This window comes from Heterodontus francisci, chromosome 27, assembly GCF_036365525.1.
Source record: "Heterodontus francisci isolate sHetFra1 chromosome 27, sHetFra1.hap1, whole genome shotgun sequence".
Lineage (NCBI taxonomy): Eukaryota > Metazoa > Chordata > Chondrichthyes > Heterodontiformes > Heterodontidae > Heterodontus > Heterodontus francisci.
Genome location: NC_090397.1, coordinates 70367074 through 70384097, shown reverse-complemented (window position 1 = coordinate 70384097; position 17024 = coordinate 70367074). Strand labels below are relative to the sequence as shown.

At 41.9% G+C, this 17024-nt stretch overlaps 1 protein-coding gene and 1 long non-coding RNA gene across 5 annotated transcripts in view; one reads left to right on the top strand and one right to left on the bottom strand.

Moving 5' to 3' along the window:
• The window catches only part of LOC137384900 (protein FAM107B-like), a 146283-nt gene that overhangs the window by 52262 nt on the left and 76997 nt on the right, over positions 1 to 17024 (top strand). Inside the window, exon 1 of one of the 4 annotated variants that reach the window (XM_068059578.1) lies at positions 16855 to 17007. The exons of the other annotated variants lie outside the window; for them this stretch is intronic. The gene's annotated coding sequence lies outside the window, so the exon portion shown is untranslated. Of the gene's footprint in view, positions 1 to 16854; positions 17008 to 17024 lie in introns of those variants that run through there. 4 annotated transcript variants of the gene reach the window in all.
• The window catches only part of LOC137384901 (uncharacterized), a 123165-nt gene that overhangs the window by 61077 nt on the left and 45064 nt on the right, over positions 1 to 17024 (bottom strand). The gene's annotated exons all lie outside the window — the stretch shown is intronic.

Genomic DNA, 17024 nt, shown 5'->3' with positions numbered 1-17024 from the left:
GCCACACTTGGCCTACTCTTGTAACGTATTTAGATTGAGAGAGAATTGGGAGGATAATAAAGCCAATGCAAAAATGCAAAGTATCCATTGACAGCGGCCAGATTTGTGGTGGAGTGTGGAGGAGCCCTTTCTCCCTGTGACATTCAACTCCATTTTCAGTCTGAACTACACCAAGCGGAGGCTTCAGGGCCCCTGCAGGAAGGAAGGAGGAACCAGAATTGGAAAATCCATGTTTAGGTGGCCCTTAGTGCCTCTTGGGAACTAGCTACAAGAGACATAAATGTTGGTCTGAAATCACACTGCATACACACTCTCAGTAGCAGAGATATCAAGGCGAGCAACAATAAAAACTTGTATTTATATAGCCCCTTTGATGCAATAAAATGTCCCAAGGCCTGTAACATTCCCAACAGTCATGGAGGCACAAAATAATCCATAAAGAAGAAAAATTATATGAGAAAAGAAGCAAATAGGAAATTTACGATGACTAATTCACAAACCAGCTATATTCAGGATAATGTACTTGGGGAGTTGGGAAATGTTGTGGTATATAGTCAGCTGTTGTTGAGAGTGCAGTGTGCTTTAGACTTGAAGATGATACAAGTTCAGTATCGAGAGGTGAAGCAAACTGCATCCTCCAGTTGTAACCAAAGACCATGATTCTAACTTTATAATGCTGTAATAACCATGGATTTAACTTTAGATTGAGAGATGGGGAGGCAGCAGAAATAGTACAAGACCAAGTATAGATAAAATACTACTACAAATCTAAAAGAAATAGAAAAAAACCCCTTAAAGTATGATTAAATTAAATAAATATGAATGGATCAGGAATACTACAATTGAATAACTGAGGTCACTTCAATTGAATCGCTCACCAAGGCCTCACTTTTTCATTCAATCTGCCAATCCATAATGACAACCGACTTTAGTCCTGCTTGTACATTTGTTAAAAGTTGTTGCTGAATCATTTAAGGAATTACTTGATCAATAATTTAACTTGAAAGTATATGTTTATTAGTCATTAGAACCCGATTTCAGAGTTAGTTCAATGCCGTCCCTTTGGCTTGTACTCAAACCAATCCTGGTGTCCAATCGATTGCTGTCAGGGACTGTGTGGAGCAATGTATCAGCATGTAGTCCCTTTTCACCTCAGATTTTGGGTTTGATTTCAGCTCAGACTAGAATGGAAGCCTATTCCCTTTACTGATTTTATAAGGATCCTAAGTGGGTGAGTTTGGTAGTGGGCCCAAAAAATGTCCCTAACTTTACATTGATATCAGAGTTCCACACAGAGAGACTTCAAACGTGGTTATTCTGTCACATGCAGTATGAGGTGCTCTGCTGACATTGAGGTTAAAGTGTATTTTTGACAGTGCTAAGAGATTTGCTGTGGTTGCAACTCGTACTGCACCTAACCAGGGAATGCCTGACATTACTAATAAACCTGCAAATATGTTCCTCAATGGCATGGATGGGGAGGATGAGTGTGATCGGTTCTTCCTGCTTTGTTGTGTGTGGGTTATACCCAGGTCCTGAAATTGCACTTGATGTCTTCCTGCTCCTCCCATATCATTAAACATGGTCGCATTAACATTTGATCAGGACACATTTGAGTGCACAATTTTTGCTGCCATCTCAATTTAATCTTTAAAAAGTTGCGTCCTTTGACTTATTCCTGTCAATTGCTCTAATGTAACAACTTGTATTCATATTGTGCCTTTAAAGTGGTAAAACATCCCAAGATGTTTCGCAGGAGTATTATCAAACAAAATCTAACACTGAACCATACAAGGATATACTAAATCAGATGACCAAAATCTTGGTCAAAGAGGTAAGTTTTAAAGAACATCTTAAAGGAGTAGGAAGAGATGGAATTTCAGAGTTTAGGGCCTTGGAAACTGAAGGCATGGCTGTCAATGGTGCAACAAATAAGATCGGGGGTGTTCAGGAGGCCAGAATTGGAGGAGTGCAGATATCTTGGGTGTTTGTAGGGCTGGAAGAAATTACAGATAAAGGGAGTGGTGAGGCCATGGAGCAGTTTGTAAACGACAATGAGAATTTTAAAATTTGAGGCATTGCTGGACTGTGAGCCAATGTAGGTCAGTGAGCAGCAGGGGTTCAGTGAGCAGATGATGCTTGAGTGTGTGTTCACTGTGGAATTGAGCTCCAAATCATTGTGGACTCCTTCTCCGAAGCATATGAGAAAATGGGTATTTCACTAAACACATGGAAAATGAAGGTCCTCTTCAAACCAGCTCCCACAGCACAACACCCCTCCCCATTAATCAAGAGCATTGGCAAGATCCTGGAAAATCTGGACCATTTTCCATCTCCTCCAATGGGCCAGCTCAGCTTTCAGCCAACTGCGAAAGAGTATTTGAGGATTAGGATATTAAACCTGAAACTAAGGTCATGGTTTACCGGGAAGCAGTGATTCCCTGTGCTCCTATAGGCTTTGGAGACTTGGACAACCTACAGCAGGCACCTCCAAGCACTGGAGAAGTACCACCACAGGTGCCTTCATAAGATCCAACAAATCCAGTGGCAAGAAAGGCCGTCCAACAGCAGTGTCCTCATCCAAGGCACTTGCCCAGCTTCGGGGCGCTAATCACCCAAACCAGCTCCGCTGGGCAGGACATGTCATTCACATGCCTCACACCAGATTCCCCAAGCAGCTGTTCTACTTGGGACATGATCACGGCAGGAGACTCCCAGGAGGACAGCAGAAATGCTTTCGAGACGTCCTCAAAGCCTCCCTGAAGCGATCAAACATCCCCATCGACTCCTGCGAGTCCCTGGCTCGTGACCGTCTTGGATGAAGAAAGTTCATTCGGGAAGATATCGTACACCTTGAGGGACTTCATTAGCAACATGCAGAAGTGAAGTCGAGGCGTCGGAGGGGGTACACAAACCTTCAATTACTCATCTGCATGACCCTTCAAGCACCACCTCCCCCCTCATGTTGCAGAGTCTGCAGATCACGCATTGGACTGATCAGCCATTCTCAGAACTCATTGAACTGGAGTGGAAGCAAGTCATCCTCAATCCTGGGGGACTGTCTAAAATGATGGGTGAACGGGACTTGGTATACGATAGGGTTTGGGCAGCAGATTTGATGTGGACCATCTATTCTACATTAGTCTTGTACAATATCCTATCTGTTTCTTTGAAAAGTTCTGTTTACATTCCTCTATCCACCTGAATACTGCACAGTTTGTTGGAGCATACAAGAAACTGGTAGCTGGGGTTTCATTTTACATATTGTCTAGCTATTAAAGATTAGCATTGTTTATACCAGGAGGTCTCGCTTCAGAGACTGTCACGCATAGGCTGTTCACCGACAGCGGTCCATGAATTCACATGGGGATATTGGCTTCGGGGTATAGTCAGCATGGCAGATGCTGCACCTGCCACACTATGAACTTCGACAACATGGCAAAACACGTCATTCGTGTCATGCAACACTGCCTGTTCAATGCTGCCACAGCCAATTGCAAGAAAGGTGAAGCAACACTAGTGTCTCTGGCAAAGGGTCTCCCAGGCCACCAGAAGCATCGCAGCAAAGTAAATGGCTATTTTTTTTCCTCTGGCCACTGGATAGCTGAGCCCTTGGGCTTATTGATGCCAATTTGATCTTTATCGATCCAAAATTATAATCTCAACACAACAACTTGTATTTATTTAGTGTCTTTATCGTAGTGAAATGTTCCAAGGGGCTTCACTGGAGTGTTAGCAAACAAAATTTGACACCAATCCACATAAGGTGGTGTTATAGCAGCTGACCAAAAACTTGGTCAAAGAGGTAGGTTTTAAGGAGTGTCTTTAAAGGAGGTAAAGAGGTTCAGGGAGGGAATTCCAGAGCTTTAAGGTCTCAGCAGCTGAAGGAATAGCCACCAAAGGTGGAGCGATTAAAATTGGATGCCAGAATTGGAGGACTGCAATATCTTGGAGGGTTGTAGGGCTGAAGGAGGTTACTGAGATCGGGAGGCATGTTTGTTTATGACATCGTGGCTCTTGGAGCCCAGACATACTTGCTATAAGATTCAAGTGGTGACAAGCCACTCACGTTTTCACTGTCAAAGTTTATGGATTCATCTGAGCCCCTCAATTGTGTTTTGTTGCAATCTCTGCCACCCACCCTCTTATTCCATGTGTGACTTCAGATAAAATAGGCAATGTGACTGGGGGCTTGCCTCGGTGCTCTATCACAAGCCTGGCGCTGTGTTTCATAACAATTTAGAAGATGACAATATCTCTTTAAAGTCAGTGTGGGACCTTGGAAAACGCAGCGTTACATCTGCTGCTGCATCAGTCACATCCTCTGACAATTGTGAAAATCGCATTGATTTAACTATGACCTTTGCTTGGTTTTACTCTAGTTCTAACCAAACATGAGCAAAATACTCATGATGAAAAGGAATAAAAGAAAATGCTGGAAATCTGAAATTTAAAAATGGAAAAAGCTGGAAAATTCAAAACAGATTCATCAGCTTGTGAGGGAAAGAAAAGACAGGCTGACATTTCATGTGGACACCATTTAATCAGAGCTGGGATTATGAGTCGTCCCCGAAAATGCTGATCTGTCTCTTTCCTCTTCAGATACTAATGGCCCCCTCATGGGTTTCAGCAGCTTCAGTTTTAATTTACAAAACATGAACAATATTTTTGCTTTTTATAATTGTTTGCTAGCGAGAGTGAATATAAGATGACTCCTGGCAAGATTATAGTAGTCAGTATATTTACATTTTTGGCCATTGTTGCTTTGAAGATTTTATTGTGGCTTTGTGTGCTTGTGCTGTCTGATGGCGCTGGAGTTTATAGCATTTGAACAGTTTAAAGTATCTGATTACTTCCTGTTGGTGCTGCACCATATTTTTGGCAAAGGGCAACATTCCAACACTGACAGCACATGAATCACCGGCTGGGCCTTGATAGTTAAGGCAGAGAAAGAACTGAGCATGAGGTACAGAGCAGAAAGTCACAATCAATCATATCACCTGGTATTTAGCCCACTTGAGCAATCCTGTGAGTTAATAACTAAAATCTTTATATTTACCATTAAAAAAAAATGGACCTTTTGAAACTTTCAAAGAGTGAGCAAGTTCTGTGACAATCTGATAGAAACACCACCCTTCCTGTTTTAACGCAGTCCTGTGGGGTTTTGTACTGAGTGCCAAAAGATGGAAATAGAAAACTCATGCTAATACGAAAAGACTTTTTAAAAAAAAAGTGTGCTCCTTGTCACTAGATAAATTATAAATAGTTGTTTAATAGTACAGAACTTGGGTATTGCTGAAAATAGAGACATGTTGTCGAAGCTTTTCATCTTGCACTCGTCAGGACAATCACAAGAATAACCAATGTAAGGGAAAACAACAACTTATACTGTATGAGAAGAGAGTGCTGATTTGGTTAGCAAATTGAACTCTGGTAGAGGCGTTGCCATGGAAAATGCACTGGTTTACGGTGACTGACCGTTAACTGCCGAGCTTTGTTTAAAATCTAAACCAGACAGCTTGACTCTGGTCAAGGCTTTGCACTGAGGAATGAACCAGCGAATGGCTGTCACTTATTTTGTTCAGCTGAAACAGGCGCAATGTTTCCACATATTCTTTCTGTCTGCAAAGAACAGGGCTCTTGTATTAATATATGTAGCTTCCAGTATGCACAAATGCATCACACTGCGAGCCCGACTGACAATCTTAAATTGGTTGTCAGCGTAATTCTTAGCACACAGTGGATTATTTAGCAAATGTTGTCCAATTGTGGAATCACATCTAATGTTGGACACTGTGTTTTGAGTTTGATAAGTTATACACCTACCAAGACCAGTATTATTCCTTTGATTCACAGAACGATTCTGACATGAGATGTCACCAGCAAAATTAAAAGTGTTTTCATTCTTTGGGGCTGTAGTTCAGTGAGTACCACTCCTGTATCTGAGTTAGAAGGTTGTGCAAGTGTCAGTCCAGGACTTGAGCATAAAAGTCGAGGCCTACAGTCCAACAAAGTACTGAGGGAGTGCTGCACTGTCGGAAGTGCTGTCTTTCGGACAGGATGTTAAAAGCAAGGCCCTGTCTGCCCCCTCAAGTGGACATAAAAGATCCCATGGCACTATTTCGAAGAGGAGCAGGGGAGTTATCCCCAAGTCCTGGCCAATATTTATCCTTTAATCAACATCACAAAAACAGATTATCTGGTCATTATCACATTGCTGTTTGTGGGAGCTTGCTGTGTGCAAATTAGCTACTGTGTTTCCTACATTACAACAGTGACTACACTTCAAAAATACTTAATTGGCTGTAAAGCACTTTGGGATGTCCTTGGTCAGGAAAGGCACTATAGAAATGTAAGTCTTGCTTTCTTTACTGTGTGAAAAACATTTCGGCATTCTAAACCCAGTTCCTAGTGAGGACAGGCTCACGGACCTGATTAGTAATATCATGCAATCTTGTGACCAGTAATCATATAGCTCCAGTGGACCTAGTGTAATCATCCTGATGCAGTAGGAAGCAGTTGTTTGGGGTAAGGGATGCAGAAAGCTTTGCTTTATCACACTGTACAATAACCTGACCTGACCTGAGACTCCTCGACATTGAACAGCTTCTGATGTGATCATCGGTGTCCATCTTTTTAGTGCCAGTACAAAAGCAAAATACTGCATATGCTGGAAATCTGACGCAAAAACAGAAAATGTTGGAAATGCTGAGCAGGTCAGGCAGCATCAGTGGAGAGAGAAACAGAGTTAACGTTTCAGATCGATAACCTTTCATCAGGACTGTTCTTTTTTTCGTGTCAATGTTCCTTAACATGATGAGCAAAGAAGAAATCACCTGAAATATTTAACAGTGCAAGAATGGTTCCTCTATTTTTAGTGTAAGGCACTGAGCATTTCCTGTATGGTGTATTCAAAAACCACAGACCAAGTCCATACAAAATTAACAACAAATTCTTGAAGCATTGGTGCTGTATATTCAAACATTTCACCTAGAGCAACACATTGATTCAGAGTATAGGTCTTAATATCCTGATTACTGGAAGATATTCTTTTCATCTGGTTACACGTGTCTTTGTCTCACAGGGAGAGCAGGATAAATGAGGCCATGGGTTGCTTCACAGACGTGGACTCTCCAGCAGGAAATGAGCAGTCGAACTGGATGATAGAGGAGTTTCTTGTTTTTTCCATGAACAAAAATGCAAGTCAGAACTGATGCAACTGTTGGCACATGGGGTGACCAGATTGTAGCAGTGACTGCCCAGAGATTTGCCTTAATCCACTGCCGCAACAATCGCAAAACCATTGTGTTTTTAAATGTTCAGGATGCTGATTCACAAATCATAAAATTTAAATAAAGATTTTATGGCTTTATTATTTCATATTGTTACAACCGGGTGAGGAAGGGGTCTCAGGCTCCCCTCTTGCCTCTTTCCTGGTTTGGCCATAACAGGGTTTGTCTTTTAAAACAGCGTTTTTAGCTTAACACCTCAGTGAGTCCTTGCTCACTGCTCTCTAATTGTAATTGTAAATGAACCAACCAGACAGGCTTGCTCAGCTTTCCACAAGAACGATGTAATTTTATTAACCTTTATCACTCTAACTCTGTTAAAATTACTAAACTATGCGCCGCAACCACACTAGCATGCATATGAGAGAAACAAACACACACAAATAGATACAGAGGGGAGGAAAGAATTAAGGGGGGGTGGGGTTGGAGTAGTAAATGGAATTTGTTACTGTCTTTAGTTTTGCTGTAAAGTCCTTGGTTGGAATTGCAGCCTTGTAGTTCTTGCTGGGGGCCCAGTGCACACTTTCAAACTTTCTTCTCTGGTACCAGAAGGCTGAAGATGTCCTCTGTCTTGAGGCTTAAGCTGATTCTGTGGATCCCTGGGACTTTGCTTGAGAGAGAGAGTGATAGGGACCTTCCTTCTCTTTGGTCTTCAAATTGTAGTCTGCTCAAACCTTTTTGTGAGGCACAATTTAAACCGTTCCCAGTCTGGCCATCAGGTAAGTCATGTGACCAGCTCTTTGTTTGAAACAGCATCTTCTGCAAGGGTTGTTGATTCTCAAAGTTTTCCAGTCACACATGGTGGGGTGTGGAGCTCTGTCTCTTACACAGAGAAAGAAGGTTGATTTATTATGATTGCCCAGACCAATCTTGTTAATTGAATCAGCGACCACTTCCATTGACTCTCTATTCAACGGTCTCTCAATGTTTCAGCTGTCCAACCCTCTGGTCTTTTTTTAAACAAGTTCTGTGCAATGCCCAGCAAAAGGGTTCAAGTCGTGTTCCATCTGACGAAATTAATATGTTTCCATTTGGCAGGCGTGGTTTCCGTCACAATATTTAGTTCAAATGAATTTTGAATCTGTCGTCTTGTATAGAGCATAAACTGTGGCCTAGACCAAATGGCCTGTTTCTGTGCAGTAAATACTCTGAATTCTTTAGAGCCAAAGCTTTTCCTATTTGACACTGCTCATAAGAACTGTCTAACATGTTTCTCCAATGGGTTATGACTATTTGCACTTTATGTTCTGGTACTGAGCAATACAGATGAGGGAAGACCCATTTAACTTGTGAATCACAGAATACTACTTTATTAATAGATTTGAACTGCACTTTCAGCATACGTGAATCAACATTTAAACCACTGCTTTAAAATAGTCAACCAGTTTTACCACATTTATCTCTAGCTAACTGTCATGACTGGTTTAAATTAGTCACAGAAGAAATCCTTGATGCTTATAGGCAGCAAAAATAAACTTTCTTCTCTCTAGCATAGTTCTTGTGTGTATGATACAACGTTAAAAAGCATCCCCTCTTTTTGTACAGATCTAAAGCTCCCTGATAAACATTCACCAAGCAAAGTAAAAAAAACTAAACTGTGCTCTTAGTTCTGTGCTTAACTCTTTCATGCCTTTATCACTGGATGTTTCCCAGGTTTTTAAACCATCTGTTGCCTCTTTAAAAGGCCAGTGATTTGCCTCGGTGGGAAATCTGTGCTGTAATTCAGTTCCTCAAACAGATAGGAACAGCCAGATTCACAGCCTCAACTTGTGTGTTGCCATGTTTGTAGCAACAAGGAGATTATAGTTCTCTGTTACATTGTCAGTGTGCAATGTGAACTTTTTAAATGTGCTGTAAAACATCATTTTATAAAAAGGTAAGATTGTGTCGATACAATCCATTGTGTGATGATATAATTGCACAATGGAGCAAATCATCATGCATCCTGTACCTCACTTTCCTCCTTTAAGACGTTCCTTTAAAACCTACCTCTTTGACCAAGCTTTTGGTTAGCTGCCCCAGTATCTCCTTACGTGCCTTGGTATCAAACTTTACTTCATAAAACTCCTGTGAAGCACCTTGGGATGCTTTATTACATTAAAGGCACTATATAAATGCAAGTCTTTGTCATCATTCCATCTCCAGATAAGGTAGTGACGTATGTTACTGGGCTCCTTTACCTCTAAAACATTTAGAGTCTTTAGTTTCTCGGGGTCTGTAGTTTGTCTGTGGGGATTAAATGCTGTGCTTATAACAGGCTAGGATACATTTCATCCGGCCCTGGTGATTTATCAACTTTCAAGGATGCTAAACCCAGTTTTATCAGTTTTGAATCTGGGGATGGAAGTAAAGCCTCGTCTACAATTGTTTTGAGAGAAATACATTATTAATTGATCTACATTTGCAATAAACAACTGTGGAACTTTGGTCTTTTTCACCAGTTCATTTTCTGTCTGGATATTTTAAGAAGAGATGGATTTTTAAAAAGTCTGTAGAAAGAAGTGCACATCTGGAATTCTGACATGGGGGCCCCAAGTTTGATCCACTTCTGTCCTGACTCTGCTGATGTCATCATGGCAAAGAGGAACACCCCAGTTAGCCTTTTTACGACCTTGTGTGAAGCAGAGGGAGTAAATAAACTAGTCTTCCTGCTTGCATCACTCTCCACCCAGCTCTGATCATTCTGTGTCAAAACAACAAGCTTGTTGCATAACATTTCTGGCCCTGTTTGAGTGAAGACTTTCAGGTAATATCTTCATAACTCTATTTGACACCTCAGTAGGATTCTCCATTATAAAGCTACTTTACCCATAGTTATGACTGCAGCTCTACAATTCTGCCACTAGAAGATTGATAAACTCCAGATTCCTCCGATCTATACCAACACAATCATAGAATCATTTACGGCATAGGGGGCCATTTGGCCCATCAAGTCCATGCTTGCTCTCCACGTAGCAATTCAGTCAGTCTCACTCACCTGCTCCATCCCCAAGGATCTGAGTGGATATTTACTTTGTGCTCACATTCCCATTGGCAACACCATGAAAGATCCACTAGCTAAAACATGCAATAGAAAAATTGCATACAAACCCATTAACGTGTTGGGGACAAATATTGTTCATTGTAGTGGAATTGAAGCCCAAGATCAGCCGTGATCATACTGAATGACAGAGCAGGCTCGATGGGCCATATGGTCTACTTCTGCTCCTATGTCTTGTGTTCTAGTGATGGGATAGGCAGGTAAATGTGATCTGTGATAAAATGCAGCACTTGTTTGGGCACAAGGCTTTTTCAACTCCGTAAATTTATTCTTGTATATAAAGTGCTTTATATGTAGATGTTAGGTTAGGAAAGGATAAGGCACGACTGAGAGATTTCTCCTCCTGCGCCCTCCCCCCCCCCCCCCCCCGCCCCATGAATAACTAACCTGCTTAAAAGAAAGACTTGCATTCATATAGCACCTTTCATGACAACCAGACGTCTCAAAGTGTTTTTACAGCCAATGAAGTACTTTAAGTGTAGTTACTGCTGTAATGTAGAAAATGCGTCAGCCAATTTGTGCACAGCAAGCTCCCAGAAACAACATTGTGATAATGACCTGATCATTTATTTTTTTGATGTTGATTGAGGGATAAATATTGGCCAGGGCACTGTCCACTGCGTACTTCGAAATAGTCATAGAGAGATACAGCACTGAAACAGGCCCTTCAGCCCACCGAGTCTATGCCGACCATCTACCACCCATTTATACTAATCCTACATTAATCCCATATTCCCTACCACATTCCCACAATTCTCCTACCACCTACCTACACTAGGGGCAATTTACAATGGCCAATTTACCCCTCAACCTGCAAGTCTTTGGCATATGGGAGGAAACCGGAGCACCCAGCAGAAACCCACACGGGCACAGGGAGAACTTGCAAACTCCACACAGGCAGTACCCAGAACCGAACCCGGGTCACTGGAGCTGTGAGGCTGTGGTGCATGGGATCTTTTTGTATCCATCTGAGAGGGCAGACGGGACCTCAGTTTAATATCTCATCCAAAAGACCCCACGTTTAGCTGCTCACATGACGAATGGTCACTTGCACGAGGTACTGGAGGGTTACATGCAATCATAGAATGAGATATCAGCAAGTGACCAGTGCTATCGGCTGATAACGGTGCAATGGTTGTGGTATTCAACTGTAATCCACCTGTTGTGAGTTAAGTTCTGAAGTCAAATTGAATTTAATAAATGTAGTAATTTATGGACAGGCACTAAAACAATGACCTCGAAAGCTGCTGGACTGTTGTAAAATCCATTTGGTTTAAGGGAAAGCTTAGTTTTAGGAAATGAAGCTGGGCAGTTGGAAGCAGTGGCAATGGGAGAGCATTTTGGTGATAGTGATCATAATTCAGTCATAATTATGGAAAAGGACAGAGATAGATCAGGAGTTAGAGTTCTCAATTGGGGCAAGGCCAGTCTCACTAAACTGAGGAGTGATTTAACGAAAATGGACTGGAAACAGCTACTTGAAGGTAAATCAGTGTCAGAACAATGGGAGGCATTCAAAGGGGAGATTCGTGGGGTTCAGAGTAAACATGTTCCCACAAAGACTAAGGGTGAGACAGCCAAATCTAGAGCCCCATGGCTGTCCAGGAACTTCCAGGGTAAGATAAGGCAGTGTATGCTCAACACAGAGAACTCAATACTGCAGAAAGCCGAGAGGAGTTTTAGAAAGTGGAGGTGTGAAATCAAAAAGGAAATTAGGAAAGCAAAAAGAGGGCATGAAAGAATATTGGCAATCAAAATCAAGGTGAACCCAAAGATGTTTTATCAATACATTAAGAGTAAGAGGATAACTAAGGAGAGAGTGGGGCCCATAAAAGGCCTAAAAGGTAAACTGTGTGTAGGGGTGGAAGATGTTGGTATGGTTCTTAATAAATACTTTGTATCCCTCTTCACAAAAGAGGGGGACGATACAGATATTGTAGTTAAGGAGGAGGAATGTGAAGTTTTGGATGTGATGAGCCTAGGGAGAGAGTATTAATGGGATTAGCATCCTTGAAAGTTGATAAATCACCAGGGCCAGATGAATTATATCCTAGGCTGTGAAAAGAAGCAAGAGAGGAAATAGCAGAAGGTCAGACCATAATTTTCCAGTCCTCACTGGATACAGGTGTGTTGCCAGAGGATTGGAGAACTGCTAACGTTGAATCTCTGTTTAAAAAGGGAGCGAACGATTGGCCTGTAATTATTCAGTCTATCAGTCTAAACTCAGTAGTGGGCAAATTATTGGAATCTATTCTGAGAGACAGGATAAACTGTCACTTAGAAAGGCACAGGTTAATCAAGGATAGTCAGCATGGATTTGTTGAGGGAAAATCTTGTTTGACCAACTTGATCGAGTTTTTTGAAGAAGTAACAAGGAAGATAGATGAGGGTAGTGCAGTTGATGTCATCTACTTGGATTTTAGTAAGGCTTTTGACAAGGTCCCACATGGCAGACTGGTTTAAAATAAAAACAAAATCCCTTGGGATCCAGGGAAATGCAGCAAGGTGGATACAAAATTGGCTCAGTGGCAGGAGATAAAGGGTAATTGCTGACGGGTGTTTTAGTGACTGGAGGGCTGTTTCCATTGGTGTTCCGCAGGGCTCGGTACTGGGACCCCTGCTTTTTGTGGTATGTAAACGATTTGGATGTAAATATAGGGGGCATGATCAAGAAGTGTGCAGATGACACAGAGATTGGCCATGTGGTAGATAGCAGGGAGGAGAGATAGCTGTAGGCTGCAGGAAGATATTGTTGTCTGGTCAGATGGGCAGAAAAGTAGCAAATGGAATTCAACCTGGAGAAGTGTGAGGTGATGCACTTGGGGAGGTCAAACAAGACCATGGAATACATGATTAATGGGAAAATACTGAGAAGTATAGAGGAACCTTGGCGTGAATGTCCACAGATCCCTGAAGGTAGCAGGACAGGTCGATAAGGTGAATAAGAAGGCATATGGAATCCTTTCCTTTATTAGCTGAGGTATAGAGTACAAGAGCTGGGAGGTTATGCTGGAACTGCATAACTCATTGGTTAGGCCACAGCTTGAGTACTGTGTGCAGTTCTGGTCACCTCATTACAGAAAGGATGTAATTGCACTAGAGAAGGTACAGAGGAGATTTATGAGGATGTTGCAGGACTGGAAAAATACAGCTATGAGGAAAGATTGGATAGGCTGGGGTTGCTCTCCTTGGAACAGAGAAGTCTGAGAGGATATCTGATTGAAATGTACAAAAGTTTGAGGGTCCTGGATAGAGTGGAGGTAAAGGGTCTATTCACCTTAGTAGAGAGGTCAGTGATGAGGGGGCATAGATTTAAAGTGATTGGTAGAAAAATTAGAGGGGAGATGCGGAAATACTTTTTCACCCAGAGGGTGGTGGGAGTCTGGAACTCACTGCCTGAAATGGTAGTTGAAGCAGAAACCCTCAATTCATTCAAAAGGAGTATGAATATACACCTCAAGTGCTGTAAGCTGCAGGGCTACAGACCAAATGCTGGAAGATGGGATTAGAATAGGTGGATTGTTTTTCGACTGACACAGACACGATGGGCCCAGTGGCCTCTTTCTGTGCCTTTTAAACTTTCTGTGATTCTAAATTTAGTTTAGTTTAGAGATACAGCACTGAAACAGGCCCTTCGGCCCACCGAGTCTGTGCTGACCATCGACCACCCATTTATACAAATCCTACACTAATCCCATATTCCTACCACATCCCCACCTGTCCCTATATTTCCCTACCACCTACCTATACTAGGGGCAACTTATAATGCCCAATTTACCTATCAACCTGCAAGTCTTTGGCATGTGGGAGGAAACCGGAGCACCCGGAGGAAACCCACGCAGACACGGAGAACTTGCAAACTCCACACAGGCAGTACCCAGAATTGAACCCGGGTCGCTGGAGCTGTGAGGCTGCGGTGCTAACCACTGCGCCGCTGTTTGTATCATGTTATCCCATATCTGGTGTGGACTAGACATGACCCCAGTCCCAGACGCTCAGTTAACTCAGAATGGCTTCTGAAGTGGCCGAGAAAGCCACTGAGTTATGAAAACAAGAGACACTCAAAAAGCTCATCCTCCACCTTTTTCTAAGCAGCCAGCTTTGGCCACATCTTGGAAACAAATAAATTTATTTGATAATATTGTGCCCAACATATTGCAATAGATTTGCGATTTGTTGCCCTGATGTAAAACCACTGGAACAGATCGAGCTCCCAGTATATATTTAAAAAAAAAAATTCAATTTACATTTCCAGTGATTTCAAGGGAAATTGGCATTTACAATTCCAGGCAGCCAATCCACAATGCTAGTTTTACGCCAGTACAGCAAGTGGCGATTGATCCTATTACATCTATAAATACCACAGTGAAGAAAACTGCTGTAAACTTGAGTTAGAGAAGGGCAATAAAACAAATTAGCCAATGTTACTCTCCTAATCGCTATCCATTGGACCTCCCATCATTTCACAGGATGTGGGCATCGCTGGCAAGGCCAGCATTTGTTGCCTATCCCTTTCAGAAGGTGGTGGTGGTGAGCTGCCAACTTAAATACAACTGAGTGGCTTGCTAGCCCATTTCAGAGGGAAAATGAGAGTCAACCACATTGCTGTGGGTCTGGAGTCACATGCAGGCCAGACTGGGTAAAGATGGCAGATTTCCCTCCCTGAAGGACGTTAATGAACCATTTGGGTTTTTATGACGATCTGATTTAGTTTCATGGTCACCATTACTGATGCATACTTTCCTTTTAATTTACTGAATTTAAATTCCCCAGCTGCCATGGTGGGATTTGAACTCGTGTCTCTGGAACATTAGTCCAGATGTTCTGGATTACTAATCCAGTCACACTATGCTTCCATATACCCATGAGCATGTGTGCACAGGCGAAAAAAAACAGGATACGGCTTGTCTGTGATACGTCTGTAGTGGAACAGCCTAGGACACCCACTGTCTAAGCTTACACATGAATGCTCACCTGGTCAAGATAGAGGAGGCTGCCAGGTGCCCACACGACTATAGCCCTGCCTTTGGGGGAGGGTGGAGGATGAAACTAAATAAATGAACAGTGCCAAATGGTATTTCTGTTACCCTTGAGCTGACCATTAGGAAGCATGTCACAGCACTGTGGACTGACTCACTCCATTTAGTTTTGGGGAAAGCAACTTTTCTCCATTTATCATCTCTCCAGAATGAACTATCTTGCATTTTCACAGCCTCGAAATATCCAAAGGGCTTTACAGCCAATGAAGTACTTTTGAAATGTAGTCACTGTTCTAATACAGGAAACATGGCAGCCAATTTGTGCACAGGAAGCTCCCACAAACAGCAATGCGATAATGACCACAGTATCTGGTTTTAGTGATGGTTGAGGAATAAATATTGGCCAGGACACAGGGGAGAACTCCCCTGCTCTTCTTTGAAATAGTGCCATGGGATTTTTTTTAACATCTATCTGAGAGAGCAGATGGGAGTCTCTGTTTAATATCCCATCCAAACTGAGATCTCTGGTCACGAGAAAACATGCAGCCCACACATCTGTGGAAAAATACACCATGATAATGGAACAGCCTCTGATAGCTCATAATTCACAAAGTTGTGATTTATTGTTTGTGATTGAATTCAATTGGAAGAATGCAGTATTTAGAAGAACATGAAAACGTACAGGAAAATAATTATCACAAAATGGCAGAAATAGAAAAATGAAACAAGAAATTTCCTTTTAGTACAGATAATGTTGGCTGAGTTTTGTTGCTGATACAAATCAGTTCTATGCTCACTATGTATGTTAATAGGACGCACCCACCTTAATGTTTGGCAAAGTTGATTTTAATAAAGAAGGAGAGTCACAATGATGTCCTGTGCAATACCACATTTTGATTTTCATCAAGTTATGAAAAGGTTTATCAGTCTGTAACGTGAGTGAATGATAAGGTTTGTACTTGAATTGGCCACAGCCTTGAAATACAGTGCTGGACACTTTGTAAGTGTCATTCACAGCCATTTCGTTATATCTTTGCAAAATAGTGAGTCTTTCTGTATCAGCTGATGCTTTTGCAACTTGAGCCGAATGTTGTAATATTAGAAAAAAGGTCATCAGTGTAAGACAAGTACTGCTCTGCTCGACCCACACAGCACATCTCACACAACACAACCCACAGTGAAAGCAGATAGTATGTTTTCTGCAATATTTCATAAACAATGAAAAATAGTTTGGGAATGTTTCCAGGAATTAAGATAATTGAACCATTCTTCTAATCCGCTGTAACATTCAAACTTTGGGAGTGCTCTGCATCATAGCACATCTATTATCCTTTATACAATTCTACAAATTATTGGAGAAGGAAATATTTAACAAGAAATGTTGGTACATTGCTGCATCAGAGTAAGTCGTGTACTGCCAGAATTCGTTGCACAATGTGTAACTGTAACTTTTTAAGAAACTTTTTTATTTCTTCATAAAACAGCAATCTAACAGACGTCACTTACTGGCATCCTGCAATCAGGCGGATTGCAGAAGCATCAACTTGCTGCTCACAGTTCTGCCGTGTGAGAGGGCTTAAGCTGTTGTAGTCAGGAGCATTTGCTTGTGGCAGGTCTGGAGGGAGAAGAATTTCAGGGTTCACACTCTTGGTTACACTTCAAAGACTCTCGCTGGGAAGGGCACATGCGTACATATCAGGTGAGAACAGGAGCAGA